Raw genomic sequence first — 20049 nt, 5'->3', positions numbered from 1 at the left:
TGTCATTACAACAGGTCTTCCTGGTGCATTAAAGAGAAAAACGTTCAGCTCTAGATTTTGGAGGATGTCCTGGGTAAATTTAAGTTTTGAATTTTACATTCAGCATAGTTATTGAATTTAAGGGTTTTGTCTTTTTTTCTGTGGTTCCATGCTAGCCATTAGGATTGGCATACATATTCACATGTGGAATAGTTGACCTCACCTTCAACCAAGTGCAAATTCTTTTATACTAATGAACCCAACCTTTTTTGTTTTATTTGGTGCCTGCAACTTTCTTTGTTCCAATGATGTTCGTACTTGCTGGGCTATCCAGTTACAATGCTTTTGGGCTTGTTTTGCTTTTGTTTTGCCATTTGACCTTACACCTAGGCCAAGTACCAATGTTGGCTATTGCAAGGGATTGTTTAATTCTTTCAACACGCAACCTTAGGGAACAGAAAGGAGATTTTCACTTTATGTTGTCAAAGTCAGTAGGTACAGTGTCTTTAGGGCAGTGAATCCTGTAAGTTCAAATTTATGATTAGGTGACACGTTGACACTGAGATTGTCCTTTCCCTGATCAAAAATGAATAAAGGCTTTTTAAACAAACAAACAAAAATTGGCACCTAATTTCCCTCCCTTGAGTGTGGAATGTACTTAGCGACTGACCTCTAATGAATAGAATATTGTAGAAGTGATGGTGTGTGATTTTCGAGATTAGGACACAAAGGCATTACGCCTCTGCTCTCTCTCAAATCACTTGCTCTACCGTGATACTCAAGCAATCCTATGGAGAGATTCACATGGCAAGAAAATGAGGCCTCCTGCCAGCAGCCATGTGAGTGAGCCATCTTGGAAGCAGGTCTTCCAACCCTAGTCAAGCCTTCAAATGACTATATCCCCTGCTGATATCTTGACTGAAACCTCGTAAAAGACCCTGAAACAAAAATCACCAGTTAAGCCACTCCCAAATTCCTGACCCGTAGAGACTATGGATAATAAATCTTGGTTACCTTAAGTCACTAATTTTGGGGGTAATTTCTTGTGAAACGATAGGTGACTGATATACCGAGCCTCAGAGGTCATGGGACATCATTTGCTGCATTCTATTGGTCAAGGGCTCAGATTCAAGGGGAGGGGACACTGACCTAGGCACTCAGTGGGAAGAGGGTCAAAATGTCTGCAGACATGGTTTAAACTGCCATAGAATGTTTAGTTTAGTGTACCTGCAAAATATAATTGGGGAGACAGCCACTAAATACCTAGAAATGCAAGTCCTTTGCAGCACATGTAACATTTGTAATTAAATAATCATTTGTGTAATTTCTGGATGGATTTCTGTTGTCCTGCCGGAATGTGGATTTGCATCTCTTTTGTTCATTCCTATCCCCAGAGACTTGCACAGTGCTTCACGGATACTACACGCTCACAAGGTATCTGTTGAACAAATGTACAAATCTTTAGGTGATCAGGGTGTTATGAACGTATATATCTGGCCCTGGAAGTGTCTTTGTTTTTTGAATTGTTATCCCCAAATAAAATTTCTGAACAATGCTTGAAAATATATAACTCATTCTTTACATTTGTATAGGATATGCTACTATTTATTACATTTTGATTGTCTCAGTTTATGGCTTCTCCAAAAACAGCATGTGAAATAATTTTAGGAATTACATGGATGGAGTTTTAAACTTTTAATAGCTATGTGATTATTTTATTGCATGTTCAAAAGTGAAAAAAATACGAAGTGTGTGAATTAAAGGAAAATATTAGGTAAAGAATAGAATAGGTAGCATGCAGACATGGTAAAAATTACAAAAGTTGTGCTTAGATGACTCAAGTTCGGTAAATATCATGAGGCTGACCTTCTACAGTAAGACATGTAATCTGTGGTGGAGATCATTTCACCTCTGTTTTACAGAAGGTAAAACTGAAGCTTAGACATTACAACATGGTGCTTTTCCCACTCTTCCAGGCTACATGTAATGCAAGCAACCTATTTTAAACACTGCCTTTCAGCTCCCTGTAAACATATAGATATGAGGGTTGTACACAATCCCATCTGCTAACACATTTTACCTTTATCCCACCTGAACAAATGTGGAGACTTCACAGTTCTTAAATGATGACGGTGGAAGTCTTCACGTCAGTCAGTGAGATCAGATTTGTGACTTAGTGTTTCTTAGCTGTCTCTCATTGTTGCCACTTAGATATCGGCTAAGCTCATCTTTCTTCATCGGAATCTTGTAGCTCTGTTGAGTTTTAAGTGAAAGAGGCAAGCGACTAGACCTAGAGGTCATTTCTTGAGAGCCATTTATGGGAGAGCGAGTGTATTCGTTTCTATGGCTGCCTTAACAAATTATCATAAACTTAGTCACTTAAAATGAGATCAATGTATTAAGTTATAGTTCTGCCTGTCAGGAGTCTAGATACAGCATGGTCTTCTGCTTAGAGTCTCACCAGGCTGAAATCATGTTTTGGCAGGGATGTAATCCTTTCTGGAGGCTCCGGAAATGTATCTATTTCCAAGTTCACTTGGTTGATGGCAGAATTCAGTTCCATACAGTTGTAGAATTGAGGTTCCTGTTTCCTCACTGGTTGTTGGTTGAAGTTTATTCTCAGCTTCTAGAATCTACCTGCATTCCTTGGCTTCCTTCATCTTCAAAGCCAACAGTGGTAGCTCAAGTTCATCTCGTGCTGTAACCTCTCCTTCTGTCTCATCTCTGCTTTCACTGGAGACAATTCTCAACTTTTAAGGGCTCGTGTGATTAGATTGAGGGCACCCACAAAATCCAAGATAATCTCTCCATGTTAGAACCAGCTGTAGTCTTAATGACATCTGTAAAGACCCTTAACAGCAGTAACTGGATTAGTATTTGATTGAACAGCAGGAGACAGGAGTCTTGAGGGAACATCTTTAAAATTCTGCCTACCATGGGGAGTATCTTTTTTTTTTTTTAATAAAAAGATTTTATTAAAAAAATTTTTTTAACATCTTTATTGGAGTATAACTGCTTTACAATGGTGTGTTAGTTTCCGCTTTATAACAAAGTGAATCAGCTACACATATACATATATCCCCATATCTCCTCCCTCTTGCGTCTCCCTCCCTCCCACCCTCCCTATCCCCCCGCTCTAGGTGGTCACAAAGCACCGAGCTGATCCAGAGGGAGTATCCTGAACAGCAGCATATAGATACCTAATGACTCAAAAAACTAGTTAATTGCTCCATATACACCAAAGATTAAAGCTGAACCAGGGAGGGCATAATCAGAAAGGATATTCCTGTTTAAACAGGGGAAGGATGTGAGGCCACAGCAGTTACTGGTCCACAGTGATTCTGAAGCCTCCTGGGCAACTGTTGTCGGGTGTCCCCCCTCTGGAAATAGGTAAAGTTCCTTGTTTCTCTCCCAGTTCTGCTCCTGGGAACAGTTCCCAAGTCTGTTTCCCCCCATGGCTCTGGAAGATGTTGCTTCCTCATCATGCCCCTTGCCCATTTCTGATGAGGGAAAATACGCCATTTTGGGTCTTCTTATATATCCAGTCATCTCAGTCTCTCTCTCTCTCTTTTTAAAAATAATTTTATTTATTTTTGGCTGCGTTGGGTCTTCATTGCTGCGTAGGCTTTCTCTGTTTGTGGTGAGTGGGGGCTACTCTTCATTGCAGGGCCCGGGCTTCTCGTTGCGGTGGCTTCTCGTTGCGGTGGCTTCTCTTGTTGCAGAGCACGGGCTGTAGGCCCACGGGCTTCAGCAGTTGCAGCACATGGGCTCAGTTGTGGCGCGTGGGCCCTAGAGCACAGGCTTCAGTAATTGTGGCACATGGGCTTAGTTGCTCCACGGCATGTGGGATCTTCCCAGACCAGGGATCAAACCCATGTCCCCTGCATTGGCAGGCGGATTCTTAACCACTGTGCCACCAGGGAAGTCCCAGTCATCTCAGTCTATAGGGACTTTGTCAATATGCTAAAAGCCTTTGTGTGTTCTTGCTGTGGGTTTTGGAATGCAGAGGGTTTTCTATATTTGATTCTATTCCATTCCACCTGCCAAAAGTCACACCCATAATTCTTTCAAGCTATGTTTCTCTCTGCAGACATAATTACTGCTAATTTGGGCATTCCAGGCTGCTGTGGGAACATGCTCGTAAGCTTCCCAGGAGCCCTTTTGTTGAGCAGTGTGAATTGTTTAGGTCGGCATCCTGCTTGAAGGCAGAGGGTGGACTTTTTGACCTCTCCAGGTCTCTATTAAGGATGAAGTCCTTAGGAAGGAATTGCTTGGAACCTGCCAAGGGGCTGCTTTCCCTTGAGCTGCTCTGCTCTCCTTCCCTAAGTATAGACACACAGTGACAGTCATCACTTAGAGCCCCTTGAGAAGCCCAGGGGTGGTGCTGGGACTTGCCGGCCATCAGCGTCATTCACCATAATCCTTTGTCATCGGGTGAAGTCTCCCAGCCAGGCTCTGCCTTTTTCTTCACTCTCTCTTCCAGGCTATCGCTTGCATTCAGAAAATCTTGCCAATTGTCCTGGGAACAAAAGCCTGTGGGAGACCCCTGGGAAGAAGATGCCTGTCACCAAGTACATGCCTTAGTTGCTGCTGTCACCTGGAAACAGCCACAAGGACTAAAGCAAGTGTGTGAATCAGGGGAGCATGAAAAGCTGTCTCAGACCATCTCATGCTGGGAGTTCCTGAGTTGTCTGGGTCAAGGAGCCCCACCAATTGTCCGTCACTGTGTAAATTTGCCCAATGTCTGCTGCATACTTGGCAAAAGCACTGGTTTTCAAGGGCAACCAATGCTGGCAGGTAATCAGTATATCTGAAAACCCTCTTCTATTGGGAATGGCAAATACGTCTACAGCTCACTTTGTGCTGATCTCCTCTAGATTGAGTCTACTAGTAATATTTCTATTATGCAGAGCAGTTAAAAACACAAGGTTAATTCTGGGGATACGGAATAACTCCTTCTAAGTACAAGATCTATGATTTGGGTAGTTGCTACTTGGTGAATGCTAATATATATCTAACTCTTCAGGGTGATTTAGGCTTTGGTTTGCAAACCAGGCAAAATAGCATTTTAAAATGATAGATTATCAGACACAGTGCCAGAAGTGCTTTGGATGGAGTCTAGAAACATGTGTTTTAAAAAGCTCTTAGGCATAATAGTTATATACAGTTAGTTGCTCTAAGAAAGAATCCCTGTATTTTAGTGGCTGTATACAATTGAAGGGTTTTTCTTGCTCAAATATCAGCTTAGTGATTGTGTTCTTTTGAGTGGTGGTTAGCTTTCCTCCATCTGATGACTCAGGGATCCAGGCTTCTTTCATCTGTGCCCCAAAGAGGACATGAAGTAATCATGGCAAAGGAACGGTAGCAAGAACCCGTTTCCCGTAGGGCTGGGGAAACAGAGGAAAGAAGCTGAAAGTAGTAAAACATATGAGGGCTCCCACAGAGCAGAAACTCGGGACCTGCCACTCAGTTAATTGCTGCTGCTGTCTCTAAGCTTGGAGAAAGGCCCCAACAGAGCTGGGACTCAGACCCCTGAGGAGGGGTGCTGGCCGGCTGGTATTGCTGTCCCGGCTGGGGCACGATGAAGCTAGTTCTGCAAGCAGTAGAAAAATTGAAACTGGAGTCAACAGCTGCTGATGCAGGAATGAGCTGTTTCTGCTGGGGTGAAAGTCAAGGCTGGGTGATGCTGGCAGGACTTGGAGATAAACAGGAAGCCCACCAAAAACAAACAGGAAGGAGCAAGTCTCTTCTTCCTTCTCAGACTCCCAGTTTTCCAGTAGAGCTCCTATCAACAGAACCAAAGAGAGAGCCAGATGGCAGGACAGAAGCCCCAGCCCCAGCCCCAGCGTTACAGAGCAGGAACAGCAGCGTGGGTTTGAAACTGAGAAGCAGTAACTGGATAACTCGATAACTGACCCTGTGAAGGGTCTTGGGGTTAGAGACAGAGGGCAGCCATTACCTTCCCGTGCTGGATTTCTTCCCTTTGTCCCCTGAGAGCTCCTCTCCACCCTTTTCCCCCTGCTCAGTGGCCCAGGCTGCTGGCCCGTGTGAGACGCAACAGGCTGCCTGGCTTCCCAGCTTCTGAGCGCTGATAAGAGGTGGGAGGAGAGGATGCAGGGGAGGCTGAGGCACTTATTTATTCACCTAACTCCCTGGCTGTGGGTTTGCTGGTCCTTTCCCAGAGCTCCTTCTCTTTGCCCTTTCAGGCCATCGGGTGACAACGTCACCTGGCTGGTGTCAGTTCCAGAATACTCTATCCTATCCTACGTGGGTTCTCAAGAACCTGTTGCCATTTCTGAAAAGAGTTTCTTTGTTAGATGCTCCTCACGTCCACCTAATTTAAGGCGCCACGGTCTTTCTGGGACCCTGATGAGATACAGTGTAGGCATGAGAGGAAAAGGGCGGCACCATTACAGGGAATCAGAGAGGGAGGGAGACAGTCCCAGCTGTGGCTTTCTGTAGAGGGACACAGCCCACTGGGTGACTGGGGAGGGAGCAGACGGTGGAACAAACAACCTCATCTCATTCGCCCTCTCCTGATCTCCTGACTTCCTCTGAGAGCTCCCATTGGCCAAGCCCAGTGGGAAGCCAGCAGTGAGGTTGCTATGAAGGTGGTCCTCCCAGGACAACTTCCTTGGTGTCCGGCTAGGTTGGGGAAGGCTGGAAAGTCGAACTGGTGGGGCGAGCAGAGGAGATCCAGCCCACAGTGCACCTGGGATATTTGACACACAGATAAGATCATATAAAACACTACACTCCTCTATATGACAAACATTTTCAATAATCATCAGAAATAATTATTTTATTCTTGATTCATTTTTTAGGTGCAAAACAAATAATTCACAATTTAGAAAGAAGAATATATTTCAGTGTAAAGCTATCATTCAAATTCAGTAAAATATACAAATGAATTTAATTTTGCACTTACCAAATAAAAATAATATACTTCATGGTTTTAGATTTTAAACACAAATTTAAAACTCCAGTGGTCATGGGCAGTGACAGAATTGCAGTAACCCAAGCTGTGTTTCTTCTTCTTTACAAAGATTGCACTGTCATGGTCTATTTTGAATTTACTATTTAAATGCAGACAGATGTCATACTCCAGGGTTTTGGAGGAGTAAGCTATATCCTAAGAGAGCTTCAACAGTTCTAAACTGTGAAAAATTTATCCTTGAAACGAATATGTGTAGCTGAATCTACACGTGTTGGGACTGACCACTACCTGGAAGTTCTCTGAATTACCTTACACGTAGACTATAGTGTTTCTCAAAGGCTTCGTTATGAAAAGCATAGTCATTAGAAGCTTCCATGTATATTATTAAAACTCAACAACAATCACAGCGATAGTTCAGAACTTAGACCAACAAAAGTTTTCTTTATTGATTTTATTTAGACTTGCCAGGGCATAGTGATAGTAAAAGCAGATCAGTTAGGGGTGGGTTTCATGCCTGTGTTTAAACTCTGTCCAGGTAATGCCTGCCCTGGCTTGACTGTTCCCACTGCCCTGCTCTTGGGTCATTAGCCCATCTTCTTTGCTCTACATGTCCTTTCTTTGCATTGTAAGGTCCGCTTCTCACAGTTTGTGCTTCCTCATAACTTAGGTCACACGAGATGCTTCCAGGTGGTCTCACCTTCCTACTTCAGCTCCGCTGTTTCCTTTTTCAATCTCCCAGAACCCAAATCCCTGCAAAAGAAATCCTTATCTGGCCAATTCATCTTCTCCCGAGCAGACCATGTCATGGGTTTTTGACTAGTGTGTGCATTGACACTATTGGGTCAGAGACTTCTGTCTGGTCCCTAGAAGAGGGTGGGGTCACCTGATTCAAATCATGGCTTCCTGGAAGAGGCTCTGAGCAATGCACATTTGGGGCCTGGCAAGTGTTATGTCAAGAAAGTTAAACACACATAGAAATCCGTAAAGGCAAGCTAAGAATTCTTTTAAGTGTAGTGGAAGAGCATTGGATGCAGACTCAGGTGAATTGGGGTTTAAATCTCTTCTCTGTAAGTCTAGTATTTTCTCATCCTTGGTTTGCTTAGAGTGTAATAGTTGTTTTCTTTAGGGAGAGCATACGAGTAATAGGATTCTCAGTTACAGAAATGGCTGAAACGAATAAAAGTTGACCCCTCACCCCCGTAACAAGTCTAGCTGCAGGTGGCTGTTGGCACCGGTTCAGAGGCAGCTTCTAGGAGTCTCTTGGCTTTTCTCCTATGCTTGTTGTATCACAGTTGCATGATGGCTCTTGTAGCTATAGACGTCCTGTCCCTTTCCAGGAAGAGAGGAAGAGAAAGTGGTGATGGACTCACATTTATGCCTCTAACTGGGAAAAGCAAAAGGCTTCCCAGAATCCCCAGCAATGTCTCATTGGCCAGGAAGATGTGCACGGCCACCCCTGGCCATGGGATAGGCTAGGACAGGGGGTGTTTGCCGGGGCTGGATGCATGGCCCCCCGAAACAGAACTGAGGCTCTGCTAGCAGCAACAAAGGAGAAGGAGTGGATATCAGGGAGGGGTAGGGTGGAGTGCAGTCACAAAGGGGTTAATTTGATCTGTTTCCTTACAGGGTGGTTGGGAGGATCAAATATATGTGAAATGCGCCACAGGACCCTTTTCAAAATGAATACTGGCAACTTCTCTACTTGATCATTCTATTTATGTATGCATGCTTTCTTAAATACAGACCCCTCACCCCTTTCTTTCACCTTACCTTGTGATCTACCAAACGAAACTGAATGTGGCTTGACCCTGCCTACCCTCTAACCTCATCTCTCCCCAGGCTGCGCGGTGCTCACCACTTTCCTATGATAGCACGGACCTCCTTCCAAGGTCTGTGAATTCACTAAGACTTTTCTCACCCCAGGCCTTTGCTTTTGTAATTTTGCTCTCGTGGAACAGACGTTCCCCTTTCTGTCACCATTTGAGAGAAATCCACCCTGACTCCCAGCCTATGTGAAAAATCCCCATTTTGCTCTTTCCAAGCACTGAGAAGACTCTTCATTCCAGTATTGTCTATAGATTGTCATTTATCTGTTTAATGGTGTAACATTTAAGGGCATGGGTGCTAGAGCCAGACTGTCTGCCACTAACCTCTTCCTAGCTGTGTGGTCTCGGGCAGGTTACTTTAATGTCTTGGTACCTCTATTTTCTCCTCTGTAAAATGGGAATATTAATATTGCCTACCTCACGGGACTGTGAGGAGGATTAAATGTGCTAGGTGCTTAGAACAGTGCCCTGTGCACAGCAGGGCACTCACTATGGGACTGTTAAATAAATCAAAGAAATAACATATATTTCCTCCATCAAACTGACGCTCTAGGAAGACAGTGCCCATCCCTACAGCAGCTGGCGCAGTGCCAGACCATGTCACCATTGCTGTCGTTCTCGTGGCTGTTGAAGTATTCGTTGAATGAACGAATACATAAATGAATAACCAAGTGATGTTCTAAATGTGGGAGAGGAGGAGGGAGCAGAATAAACTGGTAACTAAAAGTAGCACATTGCACAAGCACTGGCTTCCAGAAAGAACTGACAACTAGAAGTCTCTGGCTCAGCTGGGAGTTGAAATCTGAACCCACTTGTGGGGTCTGTTAGAACCGAATCCTCCGTGGCAAAGCGTGGGACCTGCATGGACCGTGGCCCGGAATGTCCTGCTTTGCTTCAGACAACAGACACAGTGATTGCCTCCTCTGAGGGGACTGCTATGTCTCAGGCCACCCAGGAAATGGAAATAAGCCTCTGTGAGGGACCACGCTCCCGCCCATTTGGAAATCCGCAGCCCTGATTAGGTGTCTTGTTCACTGACCCCGCCACCCTGGTGACAGATGCTTCCCCGACTAGCCTGAGCTCTGGTCCCCGTCGCCCCCTGGGGCTGTTCTGCCTCCATCTGAAGAGGATTTTTCCAAACCCCAAAGTGCAGCGGTTTTATGGGCCAGCTGCCCGGTGTTCCCTTTCAGAGGCAACCAAGGCTCTTAAATCACTTGAAAAATACGTCCAAGTTGCGCTGTGGAGACTCACTGGCTGCACTACTCATTCTTCTCCAATGCTGCGTCTCAGAGGAGCCGTTAGAAACCCAGTAAAATAGATCTCCGCCCCCCTGGCTGCCTTCCAGGGCCTGATGGTTGCCCGCCTCTGAAGCCTTTGTGGAGCCCTGACCATTTCCTGTGACCTCCGGGCTCCCCGGCTCACAGGTTAAAGCTCAGCCCCCTGTCCCCGGAGGACCACTTGTTTTTCTGTTTCTGTCTGGCGAATGGCCTCAGGGTCTCTCCCTTTCCTGCTCAGGCCCAGCTGGAAGCCTCTCTATTAACAGTTTGTTTGCAAGCTCATGGTGGTCTGTGAACTTGTCTGAAACCTCCTGGCAGGGAAACAACGGCTGCATCCAGAACGTGAGTCCCAGCGGAACATTCTGGCAGTCTCTCTTCACACAATTCTCACTCATGCTCTCTGGCCGTCCGTCCTTCCTTTACCCTGCATACCGCACACCGTGAGAACATCCCTGTCGTCCAGTAGAAGGCCTCCAGAGCTCCTGAGGAGGAAGAGAAGACTTCTCCCCCTAAGAAAGGGAAGCGTGTGATGGTACCTCTTATGTGAAGGGTGTTGCCTTCCATGAGGCTCCTTAAGGAGAGTTTGAGGAAAAATTCGATGTCAGCCTCTTAGAAGCTTTTTTTTAAATTTTACTGAAGTATCATTGATTTACCATGTTGTGTTTAATTTCTGCTGTACAGCAAAGTGACTCAGTTTTACAGATGTATAGTCTTTTCTATGACGGGTTATCACAGGATATTGAATATAGTCCCCTGTGCTCTACAGTAGGACCTTGCTGTTTACCCATCCTGTATATACTACTTTGCATCCGCTAATCCCAAACCCCCAATCCATCCCTCCCCCCCCCCCGCCCCCTTAGCCACCACAAGTCTGTTCTCTATGTCTGTGGGTCTGTTTCTGTTTCGTAGGTAGGTTCATTTGTGTCATATTTTAGATTCCACATATAAGTGATAGCATATGGTATTTGTCTTTCTCTTTCTGAACTCCTACACTTAGTATGATCATCTCAAGGCCCATTCACGTTGCTGTGAAAGCTTTTTTGCTGTTCATGTGCTTGTTAAGGAAAATTTCTGTCCCCACCGAGGCCTGGTTGCTAGAACCAAGCCATGGGCTGAGGAGCGGGGAGAAGAGTGCCAATGACAAATACTTGCTTTGGCAAAAATGCCTCCAACAGAGCCCAGTCCTGTTCCTCAGGGCTGGCAGTCACTCTGATCCTTCCACTGAGGCGCCCGGATTCACCCCCTAATAGGCTCCTGGGGTCACCCCACTCTGTCCTCAGCGGCAGCCTCCGTCTCCTGTGATAGGCCTGTCCCGAGGGAGGAGGGCCCAAGCTTGTGCCCCTGTGGTGGGTCTTGGCTAGAAGCATGGGAGGTGACAAACCCTATAGAAGTTACCAACATGTCCTTACATTACTTTAAATCTAATGGGGTGAAACCACCTGAAGATGCTAATAGCTTTTTGACTTGGAAGGGAACTCGGGAATGATCCAGGTCACTGGGGCTCAGGGCTTCCTTAGTCACAACAAACTCCCCTCCATGAAATCTCACTGAGCAGGCCTGGGGCTGCCCGTGAAGTGGAGGAGGGTTTAGACCCCACAGAGTCACCTCCTCATTTTCTTGGAAGTCCCTGAGGTTCTTGCTTCAAATGCCTAGAACTCTAGAGCCTGCTTTGAAAGTCATTCATTACCTTGGAGCCCAGTGTGGCCCAGTGAACACAACTGGCTGGCCCAATGGGATAGTTACTTGGGGGCCTGGGCGCAAGTGGAACCTAAGTCCCTTAATGCCGGACTTATACACTTAACAAATGTTCAGCCCATGTGTAATATTTGACCACATTTGTATTAGACTTAGCCCTGTGGTGAAATGGCTCAATGTTCATCCCACTTCTTTTTTCATTAATTTCCCTAATTTTCTTAGTTGGTGTATTAGTTTGCTAGGGCTGTCATAACACAGTACCACAGATGGGGTGGCTTAAACAACGGAAATTTATTTTCTCTCTATCCTGGAGGCTAGAAGTCTGAGATCAAGGTGTCTGCAGAGTTGGTTCCTTCTGAGGCCTCACTCCTTGGCTCGTAGATGGCCAGTTTCTCCCTGTGTCTACACATCATCTTCTCTCTATATGTGTTTCTGTCCAAATTTCCTCTTCTTATAGGGACACCAGTCACACTGAATTCCGGCCCACCCTAACGATCTCATTTTAACTTAATTACCTCTTTAAAGACCCAATCTCCAGATACAGTCACATTCTGAGGCACTGGGGGTTAGGATTCAATATATAAATATGTTGTGTGTGGGAGGGGGAGGTGTACACAATCCAGCCTATAACAGTTGGCTAAACTTCACTTTTTAGTGATTAATTCAAAGAAAGCATATGGAAGCTATATTCCTTGAATTCTTGTACATTTAAAAACATTTTTCTGTAGGCTTATTTCCAGGTCACTTTTTCCTTTTAAAACTTGGAAGGCATTGCTCTATTGACTTCTAGTCTTGCAAGTTGTTATGGAGAAAGTTTGAGGCAGGCCGAATTCCTTGAATTTCTTTTTCCAGCTCCAACTGCCAGACACACAAGGGACACCATTTAAGACCAGCTCCGGCCAAACAACAGGAAGACTTCTGCCTCATGAGTGACCCCAGGAGAGACCATTTTTTTTTGAACCCAGTGCAAACTGCTGACCCCCAGGATTTTTAGCAAATAAAATGACTGTTCTTTTAAGCTATTAGGTTGGGGGCTGTTTGTTACTCAGCGCTTGATATCTGACACGCTGAGCTTCCTGACACACAGGATCCTCCCTGAATTGCAGTGCAGTTTCTAAAGACTTGAGCTTATCTGAGTGGATGAGTAGTTAGCCTTTATTTCTCTCCAGCCAGCAGATAGCAACCGCTATGGGGATCTTCATAATGCAATGTGGAAACTCTTCCATCCTGGCTCGTCAACAGCCTGCTTCCCGCAAATATGGGGAGTCTGAGTGAATCCTGTCCCACCATCACGTTCCAAACTTCTTATTTTTTTTTCCCTCAACTTCTTGTAAGGGACAAACCGGGCTCTGCTGATTCTGGTTCCCACCATCTCTCTACCCATCTCCATGCACTCGTGTTTGAATAGCAGCAAGTTTGGCAGCCTTTCTCCAGATATGGCAGCTGGGATCAGCTGGGGTCACAGATGTTGCTTGGTTTCATCACAGAGGAAGCTGCATTTCTGTTTCTTGATTTTTGGGGGTGTGGGGTGGTGGTGGTGATTTTCTAAGAAGAAAGAGCCAGTTAGGTACATATTTGCTCTGCCATTTAAATAATAATAAGTGTTTAGATTAATAACAATAACATTCCTATCATATTATATAATAAATCACATTATTTAATACTATATATAGTAAATAAAATACATTTTATGATATTATTATAATAATAAAGAATAATAAAAATTTAAGGACAAATATGGGGGATTAGCATAGGATTGTCAGCTTTTTATTTTATCTCAAAAGAATATTTTAAAAAGCAGCTATTCTTTACTATCATCACCCTTTCACTTTCATTTTAACACCTAATTGCAAAGCACATAAACTCACAAAAAAGGATAATCCTCCTTACAAGAGAATTAGTAAATGATGTACATTTTAATATTTATGTTTATGGGAAATATATTAAATTTTGGAGATGCAGAAAGATTACAACTTAAAATCAGAGTTGACACAATTTTCCTTTAAGTGGTCTGTCAAGAATGTGAGCTTACAAACTGTAAAGGAACATTAATCTTTATGTTTAGGAAGAAACTCATCTCTCTCCCTTCCTGCACAAAGTAATTATTACCGCCTTCAAGTCATGATGATTATTTGGTGCTGCATCCGGTTTCATACTTCCTTATCTTAACATAATAAACCTTCATAATCCCCTCTGGCTCAAATCAATTCTGACTTTAGGGTCTGTCGGCACCCTGGATAAACTCCGTTGTTTATTTATAGGAAGGCGTCCAACAGAATTGGGGTCATTCCGGAGGTAGGGGAAGGACTTTGCGGCAGAATGAAATTCACCAGCACCCAACGACTTCGTTTCCCCTTCTCTCCATCGCTGCCTGCCTGTCTGCGATGTGGGCAGTGGTTGCTGGGACTTGCTGTGCAGGCACAGACTTTCAAAGCTTTGCCTCTGGATTCAGTCACCAGACAGCTGCCGGGGTTCACGTCCCCTCCCTTTCCAGCACTTAGTAGCTCCCGATTAAATGTTTGTGGAATAAGAAATGAATGGCTCATTGCAAGGCCCATGAAAGTCTCCTCGGGGCTACGTGCTGAGATGCATGTCGTCCTGGCACCCCTCGCAGGGCCTGGCTCACTAAAAGCTGCCTCGTCTCTCCAGCTCTGAGGCAGGGATTCCCTTAGGACACGTGGGGGCCTCCCAGGGGGTGGACACCGAGACCAGTGCAATTAAGGTTACTTTCTTCTTCTTTTCAGAAAAAAAGGAATGAAGAGTCATTTAGAAACCCAAGGAGAAGGTCTGGGAGGGGCTGACGGCAGAATGGGCAGTGGTGCCCGAGGACTGCCCCCGTCAAAGACTCTGGGTCGTTTCATGGCAGCCCCAGGGACTCTGCTGTACCCTGGGTGTGATGGGGCCCCCTTCCCACTCACACACAGGATTCAGAGAAAGGTAAACCTTGCTCTCCAGGGTGGGCCTTATGGCTGTCCCTCTGATCAATGGCCCAGCAGAAAGGCACAAATAGACTGAAAACAAAGTCTGTGGCTAAGAACATGAACGTGAACTCTCCTCTGGGAAAACAGGCCGGGCTCCTTGGAGTGCCTCCCCAAGCCCAGAAGGCTCATCGGTAGACAGCCCACCATGCCACCCGCTTCTCTTCTTGCTGCTGCTTTTGTTTCTAGCTCCATTCACTTACCTTTACTTTCCCCCACTTGAAATCAAACCCCTAGGAGATTGTTGTCAAATTACCCCGGACCCGTTGCTTACAACAGGAACACAGAAACTGGGCTTTGAAGGCTGCGCTTCAGTGCTGGCCCTGCCTCTGGCTAACTGTGTCACAATGGTCAAGCCATTAAAGCTCCTTGAATATTAAGTTTCCTCAAATGTAAAAGGTGATGAATGCTGGTACCCGACGCCCACCCTGCAAAGAGGCCGGGGACCAAATGAGGCAACACAACTAAGGAATCGCAATTAGAAACGGGGATAACTAGGGTGCCGATCACACCTCCCCTCTCATATGAACTTACCTCAATAACCAATAATCAAAAAGGGAAGTGCAGGGAGGGAGAAAAGGGAAGGGAGAGAAAAAAAGCGGAGGAGTGCCATTCCAGGGTACTTTAAATAGTTTCAACTACTATAAAAAAACTGCTATATGATTTCAACTGCTATAAAAATGACATCACGGGCTTCCCTGGTGGCGCAGTGGTTAAGAGTCCGCCTGCCGATGCAGGGGACACAGGTTCGTGCCCTGGTCCGGGAGGATCCCACATGCCTCAGAGCGGCTGGGCCCGTGAGCCATGGCCGCTGAGCCTGCACGTCCGGAGCCTGTGCTCCGCAACGGGAGAGGCCACAACAGCGAGAGGCCCGCGTACAGCAAAACAAAACAAACAAACAAACAAAAAAATGACATCACAACATAAAAAGCTAGAAGAAAATATAAGATGTTAAGGAGTGACGGTTATTCCTAAGTGAGAGGATTATAATGTTTACTTTCTGTTTTTATAATAAAAAGCACACTTTAAGATGGTCCCCTCTCCCCAATTCTTCTGCCCGTCCCCTCAATTTTCCCAGCACCAGATGTGCCCACCAGACTTAACAATGTCCTAGGGAGCTCGGGGGGCAGGGCAGGAGGTGTCCCGGGTCCTAGATTTCTTAGGCAGGTAGGGCAGGAGGAGGAAACTCAGACAAGAAGGGTAGAGACTGAGAAAGTGATCGGAACAAGACCTCGGTCCGGCGGGGAGCAGAAGTCAGGAGCATCTCCAGGTGGCAGGCGCTATGGGCTCTGCGTGATCTCGAGGAGCTCAGGTAAGGAGTGAAAGGGGAGGGGATAAAGGGGCCACTGCTAATACCTGAATGGGGCGGCAGGACACCAGCCAAAGAGGTCGGGGCCCCACGGCCAGTCTTAGTGTGGAAGACAGTGATAGAGGTAGGGAAATGAGGCCAAGCTCAGTTCCGTAAGGAGCGATGGCAGCAATCCTTTTGCTTCAACCTCCATGACATCCAGGGTTCATTCCCAGAATCCTAGACCTGGCCTGTGATCTAATTTCAGGTCCCACTAGATCTGAAGCTCCAATGCCGATGTTCTTTCTGCTACTCCCATGATACACTCAGAAAAGTAGCAGGGCTTCCCTGGTGGCGCAGTGGTTGAGAGTCCGCCTGCCGATGCAGGGGACACGGGTTCGAGCCCCGGTCCGGGAAGATCCCACGTGCCGCGGAGTGGCTGGGCCCGTGAGCCATGGCCGCTGAGCCTGCGCTCCGCAAAAGGGAGAGGCCGCAGCAGTGACAGGCCTGCGTACCACAAAAAAAAAAAAAAAAAAAAAAAAAGAAAAGAAAAGAAAAGTAACAAAGCTGAGCCTCTAGGTAGAGGACACCAATGACAGGGTGTTTCCTGTTGGTCTCGGTCTCTGGCTAGTGATGCTATCCGGAATCCCTGGGGGCATTCACCTGTGCCATAGTACTTGTGGTGAGTACCCAGCAACTGTAACCGGGGTTTTTGGCTGGACCAGCCCCTGTGTTGTTGTTTTATGATTGCAAGGTGCAACTCAGATACAAGCATCAGGAAAATTTGAAACAAAACAAAACAAAAAAGACTTATTACTCCTAAGTCCTGGAGGGTACACAGCACACCTGGGGCCACACAGTGAGGTCGTGGGGGGGGGTGGGGAGAGAGAGAGAGAGAGCGCAGACCTGGGGGTCTGCCTTTATTGGTGTCCAGGGTGGGGTGCCTAGGATTTCACTCTTTATTGGTGAATTTAAAATGTAAGGGTGGGGATTGGGGTGCTAGAAGGGAAAAACAGGGCCATTCAGGCAGTCAGTTACCTATGTCACCCAAGATTCCCTACAAGGGGAACTTCAAGGGTGGGGTGGCCTGGCACTTCACCTAGTTGTGCTGAAGGCAATATGTTTATTCCAGACGGATGTCTGTGAAATGGAGGCCCCAGCTATGAAAAGCTTAACGTCAGGTGCTTACATTACAATCAAAGAAGCTTTACTGTTGGGCACTTAACGCCACACAGTGCCTCTGAGGAGCTGACCCTGCAGATTTCCCAGTTTAGGAGGGGCCCATTTGACAGACAGCAGGATAGAGGCCTGGGCTTCAGACCTCTCCTTACAGAGGGTCCCAAGGCAGCAGACTGGCTCAACAGGAAGTGCTAATTATCGCAGTCGGGGTAGTTCTACTGTAAAAGATACCTGAAGGGGACAAAGTGAAGGAAACCCTGTGTCACATGACGGTTTAAAAGAATGAAAGTTCCTCAGACTTAAAAAATGCAAAGAATTTATCAATAATCAAGAACTGAGAATGATCATGAAATAGATTTTCCATTAGAGAAGAAATACTTACTCATCATAAAAGTGAAAAAATATATAGAATAGTCTAAAGAAGAAAATATCACCAAAATGTCTTTACCCAGAGATAAGACAGTTAACATTTTGGTATATTTCTTTCAGTTTATTTTCTATTAAAAAGAAAAGGAGGGACTTCCCTCGTGGCACAGTGCTTAAGAATCTGCCTGCCAATGCAGGGGGCACAGGTTCAAGCCCTGGTCCGGGAAGATCCCACATGCCGTGGAGCGACTAAGCCTGTGCGCCACACCTACTGAGCCTGTGCTCTAGAGCCCGCGTGCCACAACTACTGAAGCCCACGCACCTAGAGCCTGTGCTCCGCAACAAGAGAAGCCACCGCAATGAGCAGCCCGCACACTGCAATGAAGAGTAGCCCCTGCTCGCCGCAACTAGAGAAAGCCTGCGCGCAGCATCCAAGACCCAACGGAGACAAAAAATTAAAAATAACTAAATTGAAAAAAAAAAGAAAAGGAAAAGAAAAACATCAAAATATTATTGAGAATATAATTTTCTGCTAAATTTATGTAAAATATATTACATATACATATTTTTCTATATCTTAAAGAAGTCTTTGTAAATAAATTTTTATTGGTGGCAAGAATATTTCATTGGATGAGTATATCAAAATTTATTTAAGCATTCCGTTACTGTTGGGCAGTAAATAAGTTTCCAATGTTTTTTGCAATTATAAATAATGAGAAAAAAACCTAAGTATTCAAATCTGTGTTCACAGAGCTGATAATTTCTGTATGATAAATTCCTAAAAGTGAGGAGTTCTCTTACACATTTTCAACAATTTCTCTGCGTAGCTCAGTGAGTCTATTGTTTCATTCTCCTGCCAAACTCAGTTTTTTAAAAAAAACAAAACTTTGCTAAATTAACGGCCAAAAGTAATATTGGCATAACTTTCTGCCCTAATGAAACAGGAGGGAAAGGGGCAGGACACCACCTTTAAAAGAATGACATAGCCATAGGACATGACAATAACTGGTTAGAACCAACTAGGTCCAAGATGGTGAAATATTTGACTTCCAGTGGACCTTGAGCCTCATTATACACTCATTGTAATACATTAGCATCTAAATGATACACCCTCAGGCACCATGAGAGTTCTGAGGCCAACATAAAAGATCAAAAAGTGGGCAGTGGTCCAATTCCTAGAAATCTCCACCCCTTCCCTGGAATAGTTGGAATAATCCTCCTACTCATTAGCCTATGAAATTACCCAGCCCATAAAAACTAACCACGCCATATTTCAGGGCTCTCTCGCCTTCTGAGATGGCCCACACTCTGTGGAGTGTGTTTCTCTCTAAATACATACCCTTCTTGCCTGCTGAATTCTTTCTACGACGAGACATCAAGAACCTCAAACTCACCAGGAACACCAATGGGTGATAGAATCAAAATGCAAAAGATGTTGGCAGGCTGGAAGAGTAACTCAGATGTTACAGATGAAAATCCTTGGGGTAATGAGCTGGCATGTAAGTCACCAGAACAAATAGCTGAAAAACAAGATGGAGGTGACATAACGACAGCTGAGAAGAGTCTTGTGAATCAAAAAAAGCTCCTCATCTTAGGTCACAGTAATATAGAAGTAAGGAGCCCGGAATCGGAGGGTGACACTCCCTTACTCTGCGTGGCCCGATCCACCCTCAGCACTTGGCCTCACACTGTAAAGAGAACATTAACAAATGATCCTTTTGCAGAGAAGAGATTGGAGCCGAATCTGGCCTCTGTACCTCGACACCGGGCTAATTCTCGGAGACAGAGGTTTGGGTGAAGTAGAAAAGAAGAGCTTTATTGCTTTGCCGGGCAAAGGGTGAGACAGCAGGCTAATCCCCTCAAAACTGTGTGTCCCGACCTGGAAGGGGTAGTGAGAAGTTTTGTAGTAATGGTTCAAAGAGGGTGTGGTCAACTCGTGGACATTCTTCTGATTGGTTGGTGGTGAGGTGAATGGGAGTCAGCATCACCAACCTTCTGGTTCCAACCGCTCTGGGGTCTATGTGTTTGTGGGCACCATACCTTTAACTTCTCCCACCTGGTGGGGGCTTCAGTATCTGCAAAACAGCTCAAAGATATTGTTATGTGTATCCCTTGATGGGGAACCAGGGTCCTGCTCAGTATCAAGATCAGAATAACAAAACTAGAACCTGTGTTTTTTCCGTTCCTCTGTGTTAGAACTCAGTAGCCATATCTCCACTGTAGACACACATCCCCTGTCCGAGGCTGACTGATCCAGGGCTGGGCCTCTGATCCCAGATGGAAGATGAAATTTGGAATTGAGAGACACAGGAGGTGAGAGCCACTGATCCGAGCTGTGTGAACTGAAATCGGACTCCTGCTGTGAACTCCCAGCGGCTGCTTTCCCAGGCCGTAGGTGTCTCATTCTTCTCTTGAGCCTATGAGACATCTCAGGTAAAGCTAACCAGAGCCCGGTTACACAACTTGCAACAGAAAAGAAAGAACCTTAACTAATACATACGAAAAATGTGGGAGCTATCATGGT

This window comes from Delphinapterus leucas, chromosome 3, assembly GCF_059928025.1.
Source record: "Delphinapterus leucas isolate spDelLeu-1000000601 "Yukka" chromosome 3, BTC_Dleu_Yukka2, whole genome shotgun sequence".
NCBI classification, from domain to species: Eukaryota; Metazoa; Chordata; class Mammalia; order Artiodactyla; family Monodontidae; genus Delphinapterus; species Delphinapterus leucas.
The sequence above is the reverse complement of the archived record's forward strand: the minus strand, read 5'-3'. Positions refer to the sequence as shown.